This window comes from Puma concolor, chromosome E1 (genome assembly GCF_028749965.1).
Source record: "Puma concolor isolate L17-30 chromosome E1, mPumCon1.1.hap2, whole genome shotgun sequence".
NCBI classification, from domain to species: Eukaryota; Metazoa; Chordata; class Mammalia; order Carnivora; family Felidae; genus Puma; species Puma concolor.
The window spans coordinates 3,113,398-3,130,396 of record NC_141680.1 but is presented as its reverse complement, the minus strand read 5'-3'; the positions used below and the strand labels follow the sequence as shown (position 1 = coordinate 3,130,396).

The following is a 16,999-nucleotide window of genomic DNA, read 5'->3' as shown; positions in this document are numbered from 1 at the left end:
ATGGGACAGAACAGTTTCTCAGACGCAATCAGGACCCTTCCTCCTCCCCCCAGATACCCTCCTACACCTGACACGGCCAGCGGGAGGAGACAGTGGGAGATTTCTTTTCGGGAGAGGTGGATCTCGGGGGAATCTGGACGTGGGGACACCAGCTAGAGCTGAGGGTGGGACACAAAACTTAAAGTTGGAGAGTGGGGTGAAAGACCACACACGGAGCAGTGGGGACCCCAGCCCCTTTCCTTGCTTGGATCCAAGTATGTTGGCAGGTTAATATACTGGACTCCCGAACCCTCCCCTCCAGTCAAGACTGGAGGGTTTCTCTCTAGAAGAACCGACCAGCTCAAGTGTCAGGTGGGCTCCTCCAATGGAGTAGCTCTGCCACATGAAGCCCACCAGCTGACAGCCCTGTCCCCACAGTTTCTGGTCGGCTTCTGTTGAGCCAGTCTTGCAGATGAATGAGTGGCCTAGGATCACCAGACCTTCAAGGAAGGCTTTTACCTAAAAGACAAGGACCGGGGACACCCGGGTGGCTCAGTCGGTTAAGCATCTGACTCCTGATTTCGCCTCAGGTCATGATCTCAAGGTTTGTGGGTTCGAGCCCGCCATGGGGCTCTGCGCCGACAGTGGGGAACCTGCTTGGGATTCTCTCTCTGTCTCCGCCCCTCCCCCACTAGCGCTCGCGCACGCATTCTCTCTCTCTCTCTCTCTCTCTCTCTCACACACACACACAAATAGATAAATAAAAACATTTTTTAAAAAGCGTATAAAAGACAAGACCCAAACACACAAGATTGAAGGAACAGACAATGCGGGGACCAGAAGAAATGTTCCAAAAAAAACCCCAAAATTATAATTTGTATCTGCAGAGAGAGGAGAGCATATGGCTATAGGAAAGAGTGTTTCCAGGCAGAATGTTTGGATTTTATAAACCATCCATTCTTTTCTTTCCTCTTTTTTAAAAATTGTGGTAAAATACAGATAATATAGAATTTACCATTTTGACCATTTTCTTAAAAAAAATTTTTTTAAGTATTTATTTATTTTTGAGAGAGAGAGAGTGTGTGTGAGAGGGGGAGGGGCAGAGAGAGAGGGAGACACAGAATCTGAAGCAGGCTCCAGGTTCCGAGCTGTCAGCACAGAGGCCGACGCGGGGCTCGAACTCACGAACCATGAGATCATGACGTGAGGGAAAGCCGGATGCTTAACTGACGGAGCCCCCCAGGTGCCCCACCATTTTGACCATTTCCAAGTGTGCAGTTCACAGTAGTGGGTGATACATTCACTTTGGTGAGCAACCAGCAACACCTCCTGTCTCCAGAACTTTTTCGTCGTGCCGAACTGAGACTGTTTTTATCGGAAGCCACCACAACAGGGTCACCTGGGTGGCTCCATCAGAAGAGTATCTGACTTCAGCTTGGGTCAGGAGCTCAGATCATGAGTTCTGAGCCTGGAGCCTACTTCAGATTGTGTCTCCCTCCCTCCCTCTCTCTCTCTCTCTCTGCTCCTCCCCCACTCATGCTCTGTCTCTCTCAAAAATACACAAACATTGAAAAAAAAAAAAAAACCAACACAACCATTCTCCCCACCCCCAACCCCTGATCCCCTCCCTTCTACTTTCCGAGTCTGAATTTGAGGACTCCAGACACCTCCTATAAGTGGAATCATCAAGTATGTGTCTTTTTGTGTCTTGCATATTTCATTTAGCATAATGTGTCCAAGGCTCACCCCTGTTGTAGCAGGTGTCAGAATATCTTTCCTTTTCAAGGCCGAGCGATATTCCATCGTGGGTATACACAATTTTGTTCTTCCACTCATCCATCAATGGACATTTGGTTTCTTCCATTTGTTTAAGGAAGCTCTGTGCCCAGCCTGGGGCTCAAACTCACAACCCCGAGATCAAGAGTCACATGCTCCACCGACTGAGCCAGCCAGGCGCCCCTGTTTCCATGTTGTTTTGGCTGTTGTGAATAATGCTGTTATAAACACTGGTGTACAAATATGTCTGACCCCTGTCCGATTCTTTTGAGTATATACCTAAAAGTAGGATTGCTGGATTATGTGGGAACTCTCTGTTGAATTGGTTTTCGGGGGGGGGGCGGGGAACCGCCATACTGTTTTCCACGGGTCCCAAGTTGTCCAAATCCCCACCCACACTTGATATCGCCATTTTAATGGCTATGAAGTGGGATCTCATTGTGGTTTTGACCTGGATTTCCATGGCGTCTGCTGGGGTTGGACGTTGTTTCATGTGCTTAATGGCCATTTGTATATTTTCCTGTGAAGCAATGTCACTTAACGTTCTTTACTCAAGCCATCTATTCATGGATTATGACCCATTGTCAGGTCACATTTTCCGTGTGCCAGGTAAATCATGCAAGAGCTACACATTTCTAAATATATTAAATATTTTCTTTATTTGTAGGTCACACTTGTGATATTAATCAATATGGCACGTACACATGTCCCCAGGCACAGTGAGGCTAAGAAAAGGTAGTAACGCTATACTGTTTTCCCGCCCTCAAATAGATCCTTGGACTCCATTTTTTGCTCTTCTCCTCTTCCTTTTCCCTTTTAGAAATTTAAATAAATCTATTTTAAAGGAAACTTGGTGTCAATACTGTCAATTGAGGGGCGCCTGGGTGGCTCAGTTAAGTGTCTGCCTTCGACGCGGGTCATGATCTCGCGGTTCATGGGTTCGAGCCCCGCATCAGGCACTGTGCTGCTGGCTTGGAGCCTGGAGCCTGCTTCGGATTCTGTGTCTCCCTCTCTGCCCTCCCCTGCTTGTGCTCTGTCTCTCTCTCTCTCTCAAAGTAAATAAATATTAAAAATTTTTTTTTGAAATACAGTAAATTGACAATCTGGAACTGTTCCCCTAAGAGAGTATAATAGACATGGGTGCAATAAAAACCAGGTTACTCAACTCTAGGTGAATTCTGTTGCCAGTGACTTGTTCCTTGTTCCAGGGGAGGGATTACCAGGTGCTACGAGGATATTAAAGCAACAACAAATGCCAAATTGGCACTCTCTCCCTGTTGTAATGCGAGCTGTCCTGTGATTCAACATCAGCTACACCTGTGACCTGTGATCCCCTCCCCCCCCCCACATCCTCCCCTCTGGCCTAGAGCATTGTTGCTTAAGGCAAGGCCAAGTGGACCGCTTGCATCAGGGTGTCTGTAAAAATGCCACTTCTCCCGACCTCCTTCATGCTGGGAGGCAGCCTCCAGACATTGAACTTGGGGGATGTCTGTTTTAAAGAAGCACAAAGGAGAAGTCTTTTTCAGACCCACTGCCCTCGGGCATTTGTATTGTATGTCTCTGTTCTGGCCTGCCGCCCGGGCTGATCTGACCTGGCAAGGTCTTCTGGGACCTGTCATCTGACGCTTGGAGATACAGAGAAAGAAATCAGAGTACCACCTGGGGAAGGAACTTACTCAAGGCTTAAAAATGTCACTGAGTTCACGCCCCGCTTTGAATCCCTGAATGGGGAGTTCCTGCCTATATCTCTTTATCTCCCCTCCCTCCCTCATCCCCTGCCTTCCTTCCTTCTTGCTGCCTTCTCTTTTTCTTGCTTTTAAATTCTTTTTCTTTTCTTTTTTTTTTTTTTTAGTTTATTTATTTTGAGAGAGATAGAGCATGGGCTGGGGTGGAGAGAGAGAGAGAGAGAGAGAGAGAAAGAGGGAGATAGGGAGAGACAATCCCAAGCAAGCTTCAATGCTGTCAGCACAGAGCCCGATGTGGGGCTCGAACTCATGAACCAGGAGATCGTGACCTGAGCCGAAATCAAAAGTCAGATGCTCCACCAACTGAGCCACCCTGTGGCCCTTTGCTTTTCAATTCTAAACTTTTTTTTTAACGTTTATTTTTGAGACAGAGAGAGACAGAACATGAATGGGGGAGGGTCAGAGAGAGAGGGAGACACAGAATCGGAAACAGGCTCCAGGCTCTGAGCTGTCAGCACAGAGCCCGACGTGGGGCTCGAATTCACGAACCGCGAGATCATGACCTGAGCCGAAGTTAGACGCTTAACCGACTGAGCCACCCAGGCGCCCCGTTTTTCAATTCTAAAGTGTGGTCCAGGGGTGCCTGGCTGGCCAAGTCAGTTGAGCATCCGACTTCGACTCAGGTCTTGATCTCGCAGTCCGTGAGTTCGAGCCCTGCGTCGGGCTCTGTGCTGACAACTCAGAGCTTGGAGCCTGCTTCGGATTCTGTGTTTTCCCCTCTCTCTGTCCCTTCCCTGCTCACGCTCTGTCTCTCTCACTCTCAAAAATGAATAAATGTTAAAAAAAAATTACAAAAAATAAATAAATAAAAGTGTGGTCCAAACTATAGACACACATGATTTAAAGAGACAAACAGTTCTGGAAGTTTCTCACCACCAACAGCTGCCCCCTTCATCCTTGCTGCTTTTCCCCTCATCAAAGACCGTGACTTTCTGCTCTTTTAGTTGATAATCTTAGTATTTACTGTCACATCTCAAAACGGCATGCCTATATTGCTTATTGATTGGTTTTTCAGTTTTAATTCTGGATTTTCTTTTTTTTAAATTTTTTTTTAACATTTATTTATTTTTGGGACAGAGAGAGACAGAGCATGAACAGGGGAGGGGCAGAGAGAGAGGGAGACACAGAATCTGAAACAGGCTGCAGGCTCTGAGCGGTCAGCACAGAGCCCGACGCGGGGCTCGAACTCATGGACCGTGAGGTCATGACCTGAGCCGAAGTCGGATGCTTAACCGACCGAGCCACCCAGGTGCCCCCTGGGTTTTCTTTTAAGGTTTATTTATTTTTGAGAGAGAGAGAGAGAGAGAGAGAGACAGAGTGCCAGCGGGGTTCTGTGTCTCCCTCTCTCTGCCCCTCTCCTGCTCACGCCTCTGTCTCTCTTTCTCTCTCTCTGTCAAAAATAAATAAACATTAAAAAAATTCTTTTAAAGAATAAAAAAATAAGAAAGAGGCAACACTTACGTTCTCTGAGCCGTGGGCAATTTTGTGGGGCGTTAGAGCCGTAACAAACAGATACGGACCCGTAAAATGTCTGTATTCGTCTTTATTTTATTTTTGGCATTTGTCCTATCTGGGTTTTTTTTTTTTAAACCTGCAAAATTATAAAAAGAAGCAAACAGAAGGTAGGCAGTTAGAAACAGTGAGGGCAGAATATTCTCTTAATAAGTTTTGCTGTGAAGGGGGGCAGAGAAACGCGGCAATAACTGGGGATATGAGACCAGAGGAGAACTTTCCAGAAGAGCGATCCTCAGGATGAGTCTCAATACCGGCTTCACATCAGAACTACCAGGGGGCCCTCGAAAAACCAGTGCTCAGGGGTCTCGCCAGGGGTCTGGGTGTTAAAGCCAAGTGTTAGTATCTTTCTTACAGCTTCCCAAGTGATTCCGAGGTGCCCCCACGGTTGAGAACCACAGCCCCTAAAGCGTGTTTACATTGTCCAAGTGAGGGAGGGAAACTCACAGGAGGAAGGGCTAGTCCCAGGAAGTAAAATCCTGAGAAAAAGAAAGGGTAGCATCCAGAACCCAGGTGGGGGACACTGGCCTCCCGTGGGCACAAGCAATAGACAATTCCAGCTCAGGTCGACTTTGGCAGTCCAGGTGGACTATTGTAACCGCCGTATCCAGAGGCAGAGAGTATGACAGACGCAATGAATTTCCCATCCAATATCCGCTGTCCCTTCTGCCTTCCTCCTAGAACTCAAATTTGGTTCAGGGTAGGAAGGCGGCCAGCCCCAGTGCTTAACTGTGTCACGCCAACCAAGGGTGACAGTTGTAGTCTCTGCCTCCTCCGCCTTGGGGTTGTTCCGTGGCTGCTCCAGAGAGGACTTAAGACCTGCTATCTTTTCCATCTTTTCCCTCTGCCTTCCGCAGCACTCGCTTCAGCCTCAAGCTCCCTACAGCGCGGCTGTGATGGGGGCAGTCCCCAACCTCACGCCCTCACACCCCGCCACCCAGGAGATCAGAGGGAGTTTCTGTAGGTAACACTGTGAAAGAGGGCTGACACTTCCCTTTCCCAAAACTCTGTCAGATGTCTTCCTACCCCCTCCTTTTTCCTTGCTCTAAACAGGTAACGCTAGGATCCCTGAACCAACCAGTGTGGCCAGGGGGATGGAACCCACTGGGTGAGGTAAGTCAACCAAGGTGTATCCCAAGGTGAGTGCCACCCAACTATACTCAAATGACACGGCTCAATGTGACAATGGGTGGTTTCATAAGAGAAATGCGAAGGGATGGTCCCAGGAGGAGAAACAAAGGTTGGGCAACAAAGCACCCTCACAAGAGAGCAGACACCCCTTCTGAGGTAGCAGGCAGGGGGGTAGTTCGGTGCAGGGGCAGGAGGGTCTGTTGTCTAGCAGAGGATGATGTGGCACCTCCTTTCCGGTCGTTTCACGTTGTCACAGAGATGTGGGCAAAGTCTTCAGCTGGAAGGGATCTGGGAACTTCTGTGTGTTAGGTCCCGTGCTGGGGCCCAGGGGCAAAAGCGTAAATAGGACAAACCCTTGTTCCCCAGTAGCCCCTGATTTGGTGGGAAAACTGCAGGGCCCAAGGGAACATAGAAGACGGTGTGTGGATGGCAGCACCCGTGGCCCTTATTCTGGTGACAGCACCCTCGTTTCTCTGTAGAGAATCGCCCCTTCCCCATCCTCAGTCCGTATGGATACACCCTCTGGCTCCAGGGGCAGGCACAGGATCCGGCTCTGCCCAAATAGATTTGGGCAAAGTTTAGGAATTGGTTCAGAGATGAATGGGTGGTTTTGTCCAGGCCAGTAAGAATGAGCCCCAGGCTTTTCTGTTGTTGAAACTGGTTTTATTTTTGTAAGTACTTTCATTTCTCAGAGTTGCTAAGGCGATAGGACATAAGGAAGTCTTGAAACTACTGCTGGCCATTTCTGTAACCATTTTGGGAGGGCCCACCTGGGAATGAAGACAATGGATTATATGGATTACATAGAGACATCTCATGCGAGCACCTGGTTGGAGCCATGCCTATAATACTCTTGAACTTTTGAACTCTTTCAATCAGAAGAATCCTGATTAGTGCGGAGACCCATCTCAGACATGAGAGTGAGGCATGTCAGAGAACGTTCCCTTCAGGCAAGGATGTTCTCATCGCATTTCATAGGATAAGCAAGACTTAGATGGAGGTGACGAAAGCACTCTGTCCCACCTGCCGCCATGCTTGTGTATTTGATTCCCACATTGAGAGCACCAGATGCCTCTGACTCTTCTGCCCCATTCAAACTCACACTGTCCACTTCCTGTCACTCATCCCACCACATGAGTCTCTTAAACAGTCATCTTTGTCATGTATCCGTTCAACAAGTATCTATGAGTCTAGACCAGGTGAGGCGTTAAGCTGGCTGTTGTATGGAAAGGGAAGGATGTGTGACAGGTTAGAGAACAAACATGGCGGGCATTCAGCCCCTTCCCATTTCATGCTCATGGAAGACCTTGCCAATCAATCCATGTACTCTTCTTCTTGAGCCCCGAAGTAGCCCGAGAATCTTTGTCAGGGTAGCACTCAAGACAGGCACAGCCAACTGATCGGAGATGGCATTGAAGATGGAACCTAGTGTCATCTCAAGGTAAGGTGCGGTCCAGGGCAACACGGATCCAGAACGAAGGGAGACGGGACTGAACCACTTTGGAGACCAGGGAGATTGGAAGTAACACACACCCATGAGAGAAAACTTGAGTAAGAAGGCGAATTTATTATAAGGACAAAAGGCCAGAAATACAGCTGAGTCTCAGGAACAGCCTAGAGGCAGAGACCAGAGTATTGTAGGAACTCAGGGGATTCTCTCTCCAACTCCCTTCTTTGCATGTCTGCTTTGTCTCCTTTGTCTCTTCTCCCTTGACCAGTTCTTTCTGTTTCCCAGTCCGCACAGTTCATGTTTATATATTCTCTATCTAAACAGTGGATAGGTTTAGAGTGTCTTGGTTCAAATGAAAGGTTCCCCAGCAAAGGATCCTCATTGACCCAGTTTGGGATGGGGATCCACCCTTGGCCCAATTTCCCCTGTCCAGCAGGCAGGGGTCAGACAAGGTGCCTGGCTGGCTGTGTCTGGCCATGTTGGTAGTGCTGATGAGCTGTGGGGATAGTGCAGATTTTGCAGAAGTATGAAAAATTCATTTCTGGACTATAGAAAACCCCAAACAATAAATACCCCCTGTACAATTTAAGGAGGTCTTCTTGTAGGAGGTGAGTTTTAAGCTAGTCGTGAAAAATCAGTACAATTTTAATAGGCAGAGCTGAAAGAGCAGGATAGTCCAACCTCAAACTAGCTTAATAAATTATGGAAATATATCAGTTTATGTAACTGGCAAGTTCAACAGCAACCGGCTTCAGGTCTGGATGAATCCCAGTGCCCAAAACATGTGTCAGGAATTGTTCCCCCTCAACATTTCATTTCTGCTTTCCTCTGTGTTGAACTGTATTGACTCATGCTCAGGTAGACTCTTCCCAAGTGGTGGCACAGATGGTTAGCAAAAGCTGTAGGCTTCTATCCTTCCAGCTTAGCAAACCTGCTCAAAGACCAGCCTCCCTCTTATTACTTCCAACAAAGGTCTAGGGGCTGACCCTCATTGAAAGGGACTTGGTCACAGATCCTGAGGTGGGGCAGGAATTAGCTCCACACAAACTACATGGGTTGAGGGTAGAGATGGGTAGATCCCCAAAGGAAAATCCAATGTGGCTATCAGAAAAAGTAGGCAAATAACAACACCTGTCTACTCTGCCTTTTCTGGGCAGAGTCCCCTCTCAGAAACCACCTGTTGGTGAGATGCTGAGCTGAGGTCCTTCAACGCTCTCAGCAAAGGTTTAGAGGTCTTCCCAAACAGAGAGGTGTGTTGTGAATCTGCAGGATGGGAATGTGGGCAGGGCTCTGCTGGGTGATTCTTCCATTTCACATGGCACTAACAAAGATACTGGGTCATATTCAGGGCAGATGGGCTGGAATACAGGCTAAAGGCAACTTTATTCACGTGTCTGGTAACAGGAAGTGGATGGCTAGAATCCTGCACTCAGCTGAGTCAGTTAACAGGTACAGCCGCCCATGGCCTCTCCAGCATGGTGACTTCTTGACACAAGAGGCTAGGGGAGCCTGGGTGGCTCAGTCGGTGAAGCGACAGACTTCGGCTCAGGTCACGATCTCAAAGGTTCCTGAGTTCGAGCCCTGTGTCAGGCTCTGTGCTGACAGCTCAGCCCTTGGAGCCTGCGGTCTCTCTGCCCCTTCGCTGCTCATGGTCTCTCTCTCTCAAAAATAAATAAACATTAAAAAAAAAATTTTTTTTTAACACATGAGGCTCAGGGTCACAGACAGTCCAAGAGGCTCCGACAGGAGGTGAGAAGTTTCTTACCATCATCTGGCCTGATCTCAGAAGTCCCGAAATGTTGCCTCTGACATTCCATTGGTCAACCAAGTCACTAAGGCCAGGGCGGATTCAAGGGGAGGAGAATTAGACTGTATCTTTCAGTGGGAGGAGTGCAAACAATACTATTTTTATCTCCCAAAGTCTCCCTGAGCAGTCTGTCACAGGATCAAGACACAATGACAGAACGGTGAGAACCTGGGGCGGTGGCTGGGGGTGGGGGGGGGGGGGGTGGGGAGGAGGGCAAGAAACCGACCGCATTTATTCGATCCACCTGCCAACGGCGGGAGCCTTTTTTTGCACCAGGGCGCGTCATTGGTCACGCATCAACCAATGGCCTGATTGGGCTTGAGTCAGGTGGTAACCCCTGATCCAATCAGCGGAGGCTGGCCGAGGGCAGGGCCACGCCCCCACACGCGTGGCTGGTGGAGGAGAGCGGGGAGAACCGCGCTAAAGCAGGTGCTGCGGGCCGAACTTCTCACCGGGGTGACCCCTGGGTGTGGGCTTGGCGCGCGGTGATCGCCACGTCAGCCGCCGGCCACTGCGGGTGCGCAGGCGGTGGAAGAGGAGGCTGAGAGTGAGGGAGGCCGGGGCCAGCTCCTCGTCCTCCTGGTGTCTGACGCGCGTCACCACTGTCTTCCCAACACCCTGGACCCTCCTCCCAGCCCTCCTTGTACCAGATGCCCTGTTGGGGCTCCACTCCCCTCCTGGCCCCTGCGGTGGGGCTGCACGAGAGCAAGTGACAGCCGTGCACCGTGGGGTCTCCGCACATGTAGGGACTCCGGCTGAAAGGCCGGTTGCTCTAAACTGGCTGGGGTTTCCTTTATACATTTCCCAGACTGGTACATCCAGGTCATCCAGAATCCCAGTCTGCTTTGGCTAGCGTGGGGATGAAGTGGCCCTCGCCCCCAGCAGAGGCTGAACTGGCCCCAGCGCTGCCCGTAGGGCCCAGACCTCTGGCCCACTTCTACCTCTCGCCAACACCCGCCTCCCCTCCCCCAGCCCTGGGATGACCCCTCTTGTCCACGTGTTATTTGGTCTGTTAACCCCCTGCTTTTGCTCCGTGCTGGGTCTTCAAGGTCTGAGGACCCTAACCCCAGAGCATGGCTCTTCACTTACGGTCTCCACACTCAGGGATTCTGGGCCCTGGGCGGGGGGCCGGAGTCATAGAGGATCTGGCATCCCAGAGGGACCCTCTTCCTCCTGAGCTCCTCCGCTGAGCTCCACACTCACCAAAGTCACCTTAAATCTTCACCTGACTCCTCTTGCTACTGCTGTGAGCACGCCCAGGACACAGGAAGGAAAGATCTTTGACAGACCGTTTTTCCCAGCAAACACTTTCGGACTGCACCTCTCCTACTCCTACGTGGAGGAGAGGCAGGCTCACTGCTCTCTAAAGCTACTTTCCTCCGTTCCCTCAGGGACTCAGAGCCCCAACGCCGGGCTTGAACTCATGACCTTGAGATCAAGTCCTGATCTGAGATCAAGCATCGACACTTAACCGACTGAGCCCCTCAGGCACCTCTGTTTGCCTCTTTATTAATGAAGAGTTTAGGACCTTGGGGGAACTTAGAATCCTGACTATCACTTAATAACCAGGTGGGCTTAGGCAGGTCGTGTGCCTTTCTGAGCCTTAACATTCGCGTTTGTGAAATGGGTTTTCATAGTATCTGACTCATAAGGTTGTTGAGGATATGAAATGAACTTTCATGAGTAAAGTGCTTAGTACACTTGCTGGTCTATAGGAAGGACTCAGTAAATCAGTGCTTTTCCTTCTTCTCCTACATGCTCCGAAGGTGACCTCACCCCCTACTTCACTCGGAAAACAGAAACTGCCAGTGGAGATTCCCAGAACCAGGAGCTATTTCCCAAATGTACCTGCTCCCAGGCCCAACCTTTCTTGCTCTAATTATCTTACAAGGAGCTCCCCTCCTCCCATCCAAGGGAATCCCTCCTCCTGTGGATCTACCCTGCCAGACACAGGCACCTGGCTCCCTTGTCACCTCCTCCAGCCTCTGTCTCTCTACTTGCTCCTGCCCATCAGCTGTTGATGGGCAAAAACGTCTCCCTCCTTTCAAAAGAGAAACATAACACATCTATCGACTACCGGCGCTGCGTCCTTTCTAGTTCTTGAAGGAATGTCTTATACAGCTGTATCATCATAGGGTGTGTCCTCAGGGCTTTTTCCAGAAAGCATTGACTCCTGGAAGGACCAGTTTCTGGGATTGGCTCTGGTCTTGAGATGTTTCATGATCGTCCAGTCCAACCACCTCAGCATATATGGCCCTTGCCCTGGGCTTGGGCACCAGGGCCTGGGAAGCCACCAAGATGGGAGACCGGGTCGGGGGGTGGGGGGCAGTCGATTCTCCAAGGGCCAGGAAGGCTTTCATGATTTGTGGACAGTGCTTTAAGGCCAAGACACGATCCGTCAGGCCTTGTTTCAACTGGGGCCACCAGCTATCCCGGCAAAGAGTATGGCAAGGGTTCTGGGTGTTCCTCCATCCTGGGATTATAGCTAAGCCCTGGAGGAGATGACTTCAGGGACTGAGGCAGAGGACCTACCAATGACACGGGGGAGAACCCGTGTGACCCCAAGTCAGACCATCTGTTGATAGTAGCAACAAGGAAGTCCTGAAGGAGGCGCACGACTTGGGCGTGAGTGGTCAGGACTGAGCGAGAGGGCTGAGGGGCTGATGTGCTACTGGACCGGCCAGTGACAATGGAGAATGAAAGGGAGGCAAGGCCATAAAGTAGGTGGTTATGAACATTTGAACATGTGAACCTTTGCTTGGCTTGGTGGCTTGATGATGGGGTGGAGTCGGAGGAGAAGCCCCTGTAGTCAGGAGCACCCTCCGGTCAAATGGACCGACATCTTGTCACGGTGAAAAGAATCATGAGAGGGACACCTGCGTGGCTTAGTCGGTTAAGTGTCGGACTTCAGCTCGGGTCATGATCTCACGGTTCGTGAGTTCCAGCCCCGCGTCGGGCTCTGTGCTGTCAGCACAGAGCCTGCTTCTTAGCCTCTGTCCCTCCCCGCCCCTCCTCCGCTTGCTCTCTCTCTGTCTCTCTCTCTCTCAAAAACAAACATTAAGGGAAAAAAAGAAAGAATCACAAGAGCTTTGTGGTATATAACAGAAGTTTATTTTGTGCGGCATTAAAAAATGGAGTTTGGCAATAAGGCTGATCGTGTGACCCATGCCACAATAGGACGTTGAGTTAACTTTTCCCGTGACCATGGAATTCGAACTAGTGTCCACAGCTGAAACCATGAAGTACAAAGTGATCCACATTCTTTTTTTTTTTTAATGTTTATTTATTTCGAGAGAAAGAGAGAGAGAGAGGGAAGTAGAGAGGGATCGAGCGGGGTTGGGGGGGACGCAGAGAGAAAGGGAGACAGAGAATCCCAGGCAGGCTCCACGTTACCAGCGCAGAGCCCAATGCGGGGCTTGAACCTAGGAACCATAATAAGATCATGACCTGAACTGAAACCGAGAGTCGGACACTCAACCGACTGAGCCACCCAGGTGCCCCCGAGGTAATCCACATTCTAAACAGAGAAGCCAACAGCTGGCTCGGCTACCCTCCCTGGCCTTCCCATCCCAAGGGCTTTCTGAGTATTTGTGCAATGGCTCTGCAGTGCTCCACAGGCCCCCCCGCCCCCCAGGCCACCAACAGTAAGGAGACTTAGTGTAACAGCCTAGGAAGAAGGAAATGGTAGCCCCCCCGCCCTGTCCCCTGTGGCCTGAGAGCATGAGGAAGAAGACACTTCCTGTAGCTCCTCATAGTGGAGGACAGAGGGCACAAGGTGAGCTAAAGCTGGTGGCTGTCCGGGCTTCCCAGGCAGCCAGGGCACTCCCAAGGGGCTCTGGTACACAGACAAGGTCGTGGGGCTGTCCCCCACTCTGGGGCTAAAGGAAAACATGGTGCTGCTTTCTGATGGGTCTTCAGTGATGAAGAAGGCTTGGACGAGGCTGATCCCCGAACCCCAAGGGACCACATCCAGGACAGATCCAAATGTTGTGGCTTCAAGCTGATCCAATTTTGAAGGTCCCCTCTAAGAAAACGAAAACAAAACTTGGTGGGGGAGGGTGCTTGAAAGGGGCTTGTGCAGGTGAAGGACCGTAAAGCTTCAGCTTTCTTAGCTTTGTGGTGAGCCCGCGTGCGTGTGGGCAGGGACTGTATCCCCAGCTGGTGGCAGCAGTAGCCGAGCCAAAGTGACACCAGGGGAGTCTCCCCAACAGGTGGCCAGTTCAGCTTCCTCTGCATTCCTCACTTGAAGAGTGAGGGGGTAGGGATTCTAGGATTCGATTATGTCCCCATGACCCTCCCCTCCTGACCAAAGAGCCAGAGTTGGGGGGCAAGGAGCAGACATGTGCTATCAACCCCACCCACACCCCCAAGTCCTTGACCCATGTGGTGAGCCCACATTTGGAGCAGATAGGGGATTGGAGTTCTCAACTGGCCTTTTGAAGGCACTGATTGGAGAAATGTAAAATGTGTTCATGTCCATATCCCACCAAGTCAAAACTTTTTTTTTTTTTTTTGATGTTTAAATTTATTTGTTTTGAGGGAGAGAGAGAATCCCAAGTAGGCTCCGCACTGTCAGTGTAGACCTTGATGTGGGGCTTGGATCTCATGAGCTGTGAGATCGAGACCTGAGCCGAAATCAAGAGTCAGATACTTAACCTGCTGAGCCACCCAGGCACCTCTGAGCCAAGACTTTTTAATAATCTGATTCCAAAGACATTGATTCAGAGTTTAAATCGTGTGTTTGCAAAAAAGAATCAAGAGGGCAAGGAGCAGGACTGCCTGTCAGATAGACATCTCCAGAGCACCCTTGAGAGGCACCCCAAAGCCCAGAGTCTGAACTCCTGGGTTTGCTGCCCGATCTCAAGATTTGCCAGACATGTGGTCTTTGACAAGTCATTTTGCCACTGGGGGCCTTGGGTTTCATGTGTGTCAAATGGGTCATCTGTGGATTAAAGACAGAACATGGGGAGATGCTTTTTGAAGGGCTGGATCGACGTCCCCTGTGAGCAAAATGTGGAAATGCTTGGACAGCGTGCCCGTCTCTGGGTCCAGGGCCAAAGACACAGGCTTAGGGATGGGTGATGAGGTCGAATACCCCTGGCAGAGATGACAAATGGCTTTGCTTTGGAAGGGGTGAGTCTCTAGACTGAGAAAAAACTTCTAGGAAACTAGGTGTCCCAGATGACACAACTGCTCCTCCCCTGATTTGTCTACTTCCTTCCCCATATCTGGAGCAGGGAAGCCATCTGTCCTACCCTAACCAGCCCGTCAAGGTCCAGCCACTTAACTCTGGAAGATGTTGATGTCCAGCACTGTGCTGAGCTCAGACCACACCACGCTCTCATGTGCCTTGTCTCTGATGCAGGACTTGGAGGTTCCTCCACCTTCTAATTGCTGGGCCAGCACCAGGGTCCAGACAAGGCTACAAGGCTGTTTGCGTTTTCTCCCCCTTCCGGTCCTGGCCTTTCCCATAACTGCAGTTTTTAGGACCAGTCATACCACAGGGGAAGGGCCCTGGCTGACTCTTGATGGAGTAAGGGCGTGGAGACGATCTCCTCTTGGTTGCTCATCTTTCTCTCACCGTCTCCCTCCCAAGCCAGGCTTTTCTTCTTTCCTTGCTTGTTAAACCAGTTCCATCCCCACTCCACCATAACCCTGAGGAGTGTGTCAGGACACTTCTGGCTGCACAAAACAAAACCCAATTCAATCTGGATTAAGCCAACAACTAGCCCATGGTGCTCCAACTGGATCTGGCTTTAGGCCCAGAGTGGTGGAGAGACTCCAGCAGTGTCAGCGAGACATGGTCTCTGCCCATCTATCAGCTCTGCCCTGTCATCTTTGCTGGGTGTCCTGCCCTCTCAGCAATCCCAGAGGAAACAGGCAACTTCTTCACCTAGCTTCCAGCTGTGTCTCAGCACTAAGCCTGGCCCTGGTCATCTGTCTGCCCTTGGGGCAATTCCAGCAGCAGAGGAATGGAATGATTGGAGGTGGGGGGTGGGATAGGGCCTGGGGTCAGTTCCATGGGGACTGAGGCTGGGGCTGGGGGAGGACAGGAAGGCACCACAACCAATGTCCCTCATGAGTCATCATGTCGGAAACATCAAGCTTGGGGCAGAGACAGTGGGGCTCAGAGAAAATGGATGACCAGTGGGCTGGTCACCCACTGGTGACTTTGGGATGTCTGTGCTGCTTGAATGCCCCACGGCAGGCTCTTGAGGGATGAGAAGTGGAATGTGGGTTGTGAAGTCCTGCCCGGTCTGCTGTTACAGACCTTAGCTTCTACATTCACAGGCCCTGCTTCTTCAGTCTTGGACTCTGGCTTCCATGGGTCATGGTCATAGAATAACTGCTCTTACCTCCCTTCCCCTCTCCTGCCGGCGATCACACGATGAGACCACACCACCCTCTTCCAGAGCCTCAGAGACCCTGGTCTTTTCTTGAAGCCTGAAAAGCCTGGGGCTTCCCTGCCCGGTCCCCTCAGAGCAGACCCCCTGAGCGGAATGGCAGCTCACTGCACCCTGCCTCGGGCATCTCCAGGGCTCTTCCCCTCTTTGAAGCCCTCCCTGGCAGTGCCAGGTGTGGGTCCTGCAGGGAAGAGGGTGTAGAGACCATCCAGGCCAAAAGGATCACACACCACGAGATGGAAGAAAGCACACCTTTATTTCAGCCGCCACTCTCCCAACACCGTGGCACGTGGCCTGGCATCCACGGCGCACAGCCCAGAAGATCCCAGTGCACACGGTCCCACAATGTGGCGCCACAGATCTCCCAAAAGGGGTGCCTGGGGTCCACTGCGGGTGGGGAGGGGGAGCACGGGCCGGACCCTGAGGAGCAGCAGAGAAAAAGTGCCAAGTGAGCCCCGGGACGTGATGCGGAGTCCCAGCTACGGGGTGGAAGCAGCCACGGGAGGGCCCTGCCGTGGCCGTCACTGGTCCCAGCTACGGAGCCATCCCAAAGGCGAGGACAGCCCCAGGCGCGGGCTCCTGGCTCAGGCCACCTGGCAGAGGTAGTGTAAACACGTCTGAAGGTGGGGAGCGCCTGATGGCCAAGCCAGGTGCTCTCTGGGGCTGGGAGGTGCCCGGGACCCTGGAGCAACAAGAGCGAGCAGGTGAAGAGGGCCTGAGTCAGAGGGTACCGGGGCTCTAGGAGACTGACCGGACCCAGGAAGGAAGGTTGCGCAGAAATGGGGGAGCTGTGGGGACAGGTAGGGAAAAACCGTGGGCAGAGCGGGGGAGACTGAGGGAGAGGGAGAGACAGGGGCAGAGGAGCAGAGAGGAGACTGCGGCTAGACCTTCCCCGCCCTTCTCTCACCAGCTCTGTGAGCCCTGGGGTGGGCCTCAGCTCTCCAGCCTCCGCCAGGCCCCTCCCGGCTCACATCTGCCCAGCTGCGACCGGGGTCTTGGGACCAGGCAGAATGGAGGGTGGGAAGGGACGCGCTCAGCCCTGCAGACTCCACCTCTACCCCAAACTGGATTCGGGGCCCAGCTCCTCCTCCCCTGGGAAGTGTCCTGCCCCAGCCGGTCCGCGCTAGTCTCCTCCCAGGTCAATGCTGCCCTGAGGCTCCCCTGAATCACAGGCCATTAACTACCACAGGCGTCC

General features: G+C 51.5%; 1 long non-coding RNA gene across 2 annotated transcripts; it reads left to right on the top strand.

Annotated features, from left to right (window-relative positions):
• Positions 1-5,871: 5,871 nt before the first annotated feature.
• LOC147574013 (uncharacterized) lies at positions 5,872-11,476 on the top strand. 2 transcript variants are annotated; one of them, XR_015243674.1, is made up of 4 exons: positions 5,872-5,972; positions 6,066-6,125; positions 9,515-9,560; positions 11,167-11,476. It is a non-coding gene; the product is annotated as an uncharacterized LOC147574013 (long non-coding RNA). The 2 variants fall into 2 exon arrangements; XR_015243675.1 differs by having other exon boundaries at positions 5,872-5,976.
• Positions 11,477-16,999: the final 5,523 nt, after the last annotated feature.